Raw genomic sequence first — 7,492 nt, 5'->3', positions numbered from 1 at the left:
ACACCAAAAAAAAAAAAAGGAAAGATATTCTGTGCTCATGAGTTGGAAGAATTAACATTGTCAAGTGTCCATGTTGCCTAAAGCAATCTACTGATTCAATGGAATCCTTATCAAAATCCCAAAGACATTTTTCACAGAAACAGAACCAAAAATTCTAAAACATATATGGAACCACAGAAGACCTGAATAGCCAAAGCTCTCAAAGACAAAAAAGAGCAAAGCTGCAGGTATAACACCTCCTGACTTCAAACTGTATCACAAAGTCATAGTAATCAAAATAACATGATAGTGACAGGAAAACAAATATATATATATATCAGTGGAACTAAATTGACAGTCTAAAAATAAACCCACCCTTATATGAACAATTAATTTACATTAAGAACATACAATGGATAAAGGACAGTGTCTTCATCATTATTATTAGAAAAATGCAAATCAAAACCAAATGAGATAGTACCTCAAACCTATCAGAAAGACTATTTTCAAAGAGGCAAGAAATGACAAATGTTGGTGAGGAGGAGGAGAAAGGAACCCTTATGCACTGTTGGTGGGAACCTGAATTGGTCCCGCCAGCATGGAAGACGGAATGGAGATGTCTCCTTAGATTAAGAATAGAAGTACCATATGATTCACCTGTCCCATTTCTGGGATATTAATGAATATAAAAAATGAGTATGAAAGAATATGTTTTTGAAGAATATGAAAACAGTAATCAAAAAAGATATTTGCACCCCCATGTTCATCTAGGCAGTATTTATGATATCAAGATATGGAAACAACTTAAATGCCCATTATGGGATGAATGGATAAAGGTGGTGTTGTACAGGTATATATATATTACCATAAAAAAGATGAAATCGTGCCATTTGTCACAACATGGATGGACCTTGAGGGTATTATATCATGTGAAATAAATGGAGAAAAGCAATTGCTGTATGATTTCACTCATATGTAGAATATGAAAAATAATAAACAAAAATAAAATAAATGAATAAACCAAATGAAAACAAATAAGTAGATACAGAGAATAGTGTAGGGTTACCCACTAGTGTAGTGGCTACCACTAGTGTAGTGGTTAACCACTAGTAAATGGGTAAAGGAATTCAACTATATGATGACCGATGGAAACTAAATTTTGGGTGGTGAGCCTGTATATATATAGGCTTCCCTGGTGGTTCAGATGGTAAAGTGTCTGTCTGCAATGCAGGAGACCCAGGTTCGATCTGATCCCTGGGTTGGGAAGATCCCCTGGAGAAGGAAACGGCAGTCCACTCCAGTACTCTTGCCTGGAAAATCCCATGGAAAGAGGAGCCTGGTAGTCTACAGTCCATGGGGTTGCAAAGAGTCAGACATGACTGAGCGACTTCACTTTCACATGTGTGTGTGTGTGTGTGTGTGTGTGTGTGTGTATACTCATTAAAATGAAAACCTACATAATGTTGTAGGTCAATGTTACTTCAAATAAAAAATACAGTACAGTCATGGAAATAGTAACAATCAGAGAAAGAAACTTTATCCCAAATTTGGTAGAGTTAATTTATTCCTTTTAGCTTTCAGAAATATTTCATAAAAGTAGATGGCACAGACTCTAATGTATAATCTTGTTGTGAGTGGGTGGTAATACATTGAGATATCTGACACCCAGTTGTTAGAAGATCAAAAAATGCAAAGTCTAACTGAAAGGCTAATTGTGTTTTGTGTCACATGTGGCACCACAGCAAAGGAGAGGCACACCATGGGGGAAGAACACACTTTCTGAAGGCTGAGAGCCGTTCATTTTGCAGTACGTCCAAACAAATCTTACAGAGAAGAATAAATTTGTTCCACCTTCCTTACCTTCATTCAGGAATTTAATAATTCATTGATCAAAAGAGCTTTAAAAATATATGAAAGGAAAATAATTTACTGATATACTATTCCGACAATATTTCTCTGGTTTCAGTACAGGAAGCAAAGACACTGGACATTGATTGATTCAGTGATTATCAGACTCTTCTCTCTTACCACTCAACTTTTCTTGACTCAACTGCTAGGTTGCACTTTCAAGAGCTGTTATCAACTAGACATATGGCTCTCAGTCTTTTGAATCCAATTTGCTTGAAACAATCAAACAGAATGCTGTACAGAGGGTGAAGAGGTGGAGAAAGTCATCCACTAACTCCAGATGTTTACGGGTCACTGCTCTCGCCAGCATACAGGCTGTAGAGCTCCATCACTGCTATTTTTCAAGCCCATAATTCTTTGGGCTTATGGCCCCAATAAGTCTGATATAGAACTCTGATAACAATATAATATTGATTCTGAAATTATGTGTTTTAAATACTGTATACTTGATCCTTGGAAGCCTGGTTGCCTCAACAAATTTGTTGGCCTTTTTTTTTTTTTTCCCCATTGTGAATCTTGAGTAAAATCAAAGGCTATGAGATCACAGTCCTCTTTCAGGAAAAAAAATGTTAGGGTTAGGTAACCCTGGTTGATTTTATTAGTAACAATGGATAATATTTTAAATAATGGATAAAAATGTTAAAGTGTCAATAAATTTATACACATAAAAGTCTTCACTTGATGAGACCAAAGCAATTATTATTATTACTTTTAAATAAGCAGAAAAGTGAAATTCTGTGTGTTATCTCACATAGCAATCAGTGTGATTCACACCAAAGTCTGTGCTCTTAGTGTTAGTCTCTCAATCGTGTCTGACTTTTGCAATCCCATGGACTATAGCCCTCCAGACTCCTCTGTCCATGGAATTCTCTAGGCAACAGTACTGAAGTGGATAGCCATTCCTTTCTCCAGCAGATCTTCCCTACCCAGGGAAAGAACCCAGGTCTCCTGCATTGCAGGCAGATTCTTTATCATCTGAGCCACCAGAGAAGCCCCCTCCTCTAAAGTGCCTTCCCTATAGAGAATTCCAGGTCTTTGTTTTTGATAAGCACAAGTTACTGGGCATTTCCCTGAAGCATTGGGTCTACAGTGGTGGGGAGCCTTGGCATTCTCCAGCTAAATGCCTTGGAAAAGGATGAGGGTGTCAGGCAGTAGGAGGAAGAGGCAATGCTGCCGGCCATAGCCAGGATCTTTCCCCTTTAGAAACCCTGCTGAGTGGAAGGAGGAGGAAATTTCATGTCAACCAGTTTGGTGATCCAACCAGTCCATCCTAAAGGAGATCAGCCCTGGGTGTTCACTGGAAGGTCTGATGTTAAAGCTGAAACTCCATACTTTGGCCACCTGATGTGAAGAGCTGACTCATTGGAAAAGACTCTGATGCTGGGAAAGATTGAGAGCAGGAGGACAAGGGGATGACAGAGGATGAGATGGTTGGATGGCATCACCGACTCAAGGACATGGGTTTGGGTGGACTCCGGGAGTTGGTGATGGACAGGGAGGCCTGGCATGCTGCGGTTCATGGGGTTGCAAAGAGTCAGAGATGACTGAGTGACTGAACTGAACTGAATTTGGTGATCTACCAGGTAGGACTGAGAACTAACTTACAATAGATGTGCTTGGATAGGCTTTTATCTTGTGGCTGTGTAAAGTTTCTTCACTTCCTAAAACATATGTACAATTAGGGAATGTGTTAGCTGAATGTTAAATTATGTGAGTCTATGAAACATGATATTTAGATTGTATTGGGTTGGAATATTTTCAATAATTGAAAATATTTATTGGGGTTTTAATTTAAGATCTTATGGAAAAACCCAAATGAACATTTTGACCAACCCAGTAGTTTTGTCTTACTTTTAACCCAGCCCCCATCTTAGACCATGTTGCTTCCTTTCTAATACTCAGTTCAGCCTGTGTTTTTTCTTAATGAAAAAAAAAATGCAGTTAGAAGGGAAATGGGGATAGGGAAGGTACAATTATCAATACCACTCAAAACTACAAGATTTCAGAGAAACTGTGCTGTTCTTCCAAGTTAGTCTTTTTCAAAGTCTCTTAATGTACAAAATGACATTCTGAGAAAAAACCTCAATTCTGGCTATTAGGAAGAAGTTTGAAGCAGGCCTATTAGTACTGTTGTGCTTACTGACCTTTCAATGACAAGGAGTGCCAAGATATACTTTGTAAATCCAGCATACATGTACTAACCTATTTATTGAATGCCACTCAAGATTTCTACTCCAGCTTTGCCATGGTCCTTTGGTAAATATTAGACCACTTTCCTCGGAGAAGGCAGTGGCACCCCACTCCAGTACTCTTGCCTGGAAAATCCCATGAACGGAGGAGCCTGGCAGGCTGCAGTTCATGGGGTCAAAGAGTCACTTAGTCGTATGCGACTTCACTTTCACTTTTCACTTTCATGACTTGGAGAAGGAAATGGCAACCCACTCCAATGTTCTTGCCTGGAGAATCCCACGGACGGGGGAGCCTGGTGGGCTGCCATCTATGGGGTCGCACAGAGTCGGACATGACTGAAGCAACTTAGCAGCAGCAGCAGCAGCAGACCACTTTCCTATTGGAGAAGGAAATGGCAACCCACTCCAGTATTCTTGCCTGGAGAATCCCGTGGACAGAGTAGCCTGGTGTGCTGCTGTCCATGGGGTCGCACAGGGTCGGACACAGCTGAAGCGACTTAGCATGCATGCACACATTGGAGAAGGAAATGGCAACCCACTCTAATATTCTTGCCTGGAGAATCCCAGGGACAGGGGAGCCTGGTGGGCTGCCGTCTGTGGGGTCACACAGAGTCGGACAGGACTTAAGCGACTTAGCAGCAGCAGCAGACCACTTTCCTACTGGTGTTTGTTAGTTAATATGAGTGTTCTATTCATGATACCAACAGGGGGTTTGTTATTCTAAGTTCTAAATGTGATTCCTCACTTGATATTGTGATGCAAAAATACATTTCATAGACTATTTGCAATCACAGATTATTTCTTCAAATACCAAAGACACTTTAGCTCTAAGGAGCTTAAATACTGTATCTTCAAAATCCTTTGATAAAAACATTAGAAGAAAAGAAGGGATTCACAAGTGTTTTTTCAGTGCTCTCCAAACCCCACAGCACTCTACATGAGATTATTCCCAGATTGTCTATGACTCCGTATAAAACCAGTTCAACTTTTGATTGACTTTGTGAGTCAGTTCAGTGAAACAACCTGTCAGTTTCATATTATATAATGGTCTAACCAATTTAACTGAATTGCTAGGGAGTTTGAAGCAACCAAGCAATCAACCCATGCAAAGCAGTTAAAGTGATTTTACCTATAGGTACAGTCTGAGCATTTGATATGAAGTTCTGTAAGTTGGTATGCTTTATCTACACAAAAATTATGTTTTCTTTATTATAAAATATCCCTATTGTTTTAGCCTGTATATTCTTCTAAAGTTAAGTTTACATAGAAACATCCTGAATTTTATTCTTTATTTATTTATATTTTCATTGGTCAGCATAAATTTCCTTTAATAATTTCTCCATTTCCGGTAGGATTTCATTTTGAGGTTTAACATATCAAACCAGTATAAAGTTTTACAGTTTTAGTAGATCTGGCTTCCCAGTTATTTAAGATAGAAAATGGAAATGCAAAGTTTACTTAAGAAATTTAATTTTTTCTTCTGTAATGTCTGTCTTCCTCCTCTTCATCAATCATCTTCTGCTTGTCTATCATTTCTTAGTCAATAGGTAGATAGCTGTCCTGTTCCAGATAAACATTTAGCTGACAGGATTTCTGAAGAGATGCCTTTGATTTGCTCTTACGATATCTAAACAAGGTAAATCATCTGGTGGATACAGAGAATTTCGGAAAACCTCCAAGTCTTCATTAGTCTTTTGTTTATTTTGGTAGATAGCAGTGTAGACCTCTACAGCTTCACTGTGAAATAACATTTCAATAGTGATAGATTCTGAAAATATAGTCTTTATATCCTTTATTTTCTGCTTTTGAAAATTGTCAGTAGTTTCCTCCAGATGAAGAGTTGTTCAGACAGCATCCACTGTGGCTCTTCGTAATTCAGTTTCTGCCTGTGAAATAACATGTCAATCAGATGGGTTTCTCTGATGTGTTCTTTCTAACTGAGTTAACTGTTTAGCTTCTTGATTCCTTGCTGTTAATATTGCTTTGAGTCATCTTATTTTATTTTTACAATGGTTCCATAAGCTTTCAAAGGTTCAGCTAATACTTTGACTTCAAATCTTTCAACTTCTGCCTGTTAATGATCCTGAAGTCTGGCAAACTCATCAGCAAAGTTCTTCAGAACCCTCTTTAAAGTTGGGGTCTCTGTAGAGACATACACATTGATGTCATTCACCAGGAGTTCTGCTTTGTGTCACAGTCTGGCAGTTTTCTGCACGTAAGCAGCAGAGATTTGGCACAGCTCCCCAAGATGCTTTTGCACATTTGTGGCAGCATCTTGTAATTGTTGGGTTTGAACGTCCTGGTTTCCCAAGCTGAGTCTCAACATCTTGCCTCGCGCATGACTGGGGACTCTGGGCTGTGGCCTGATGACAGGGGCTCCAAGGCACCCAGGCCCATCCTGAATTTTAAGAAAAAAACAGATGTAAAATAAAGAATTTCTAAATTTATCTTTGTGGTTGGTTTAGTCACTAAGTTGTGTCCCACTTTTGTGATCCCATGGATGATAGACCACTAGGCTTTTCTGTCCATGGGATTTTCCAGGCCAGAATACTGGAATGGGTTGCCATTTCCTACTCCAATAGTCTATTGAAAAGGACTCTAATTTGGCAGTAAAAACCAAAATTAATACACAGTACTTTAATAGATATCACTACTCAAGAACAGTATGAAAAGTATTAATTTTAAAAAGATAAAGTATAAAATATTTACTGAAAACAGTACCCACTAAACAACAGTTCAGGTCAAAGCCATCTATTTTTTTCTTTTCTTTTTGTATGAGTTATTTCACAGAGGAATAGTTGAGACTCCGTGACTGTATGTGATCGTCTGAACGTTATGGTTGCTTATTCACTATTCAGAATGCTGAGGCTTATAGGTTGTCACTCCAAGTAAGAATGAATACATTTAGGGATAGCCATTTCCAACTATGTCCATGTATAGAGTCTTCTCTTGTGTTGTTGGAAGAGCGTGTTTGTTATGACTAGTGCATTTTCTTAGCAAAATTCTATTAGTCTTTGCCCTGCTTCCAAGGCCAAATTTGCTTGTTACGCCAGGTGTTTCTTGACTTCCTACTTTTGCATTCCAGTCCCCTATGCTCTATACAGTCAGCAAAAACAAGACCAGGAGCTGACTGTGGCTCAGACCTTGAACTCCTTATTGCCAAATTCAGACTGAAATTGAAGAAAGTAGGGAAAACCACTAGACCATTCAGGTACGACCTAAATCAAATCCCTTATGATTATACAGTGGAAGTCAGAAATAGATTTAAGGGCCTAGATCTGATAGATAGAGTGCCTGATGAACTATGGAATGAAGTTTGTGACATTGTGCAGGAGACAGGGATCAAGACCATCCCCATGGAAAAGAAATGCAAAAAAGCAAAATGGCTGTCTGGGGAGGCCTTACAAATAGCTGTG

The 7,492-nt window shown here is 38.8% G+C and overlaps 1 pseudogene; it reads right to left on the bottom strand.

Moving 5' to 3' along the window:
• Positions 1-5,567: 5,567 nt before the first annotated feature.
• LOC104981796 lies at positions 5,568-6,402 on the bottom strand (annotated as a pseudogene).
• Positions 6,403-7,492: the final 1,090 nt, after the last annotated feature.

The sequence above is a fragment of the Bison bison genome, unplaced genomic scaffold (assembly GCF_000754665.1).
Source record: "Bison bison bison isolate TAMUID 2011002044 unplaced genomic scaffold, Bison_UMD1.0 scf7180017864519, whole genome shotgun sequence".
NCBI classification, from domain to species: Eukaryota; Metazoa; Chordata; class Mammalia; order Artiodactyla; family Bovidae; genus Bison; species Bison bison.
The sequence above is the reverse complement of the archived record's forward strand: the minus strand, read 5'-3'. Positions and strand labels throughout refer to the sequence as shown.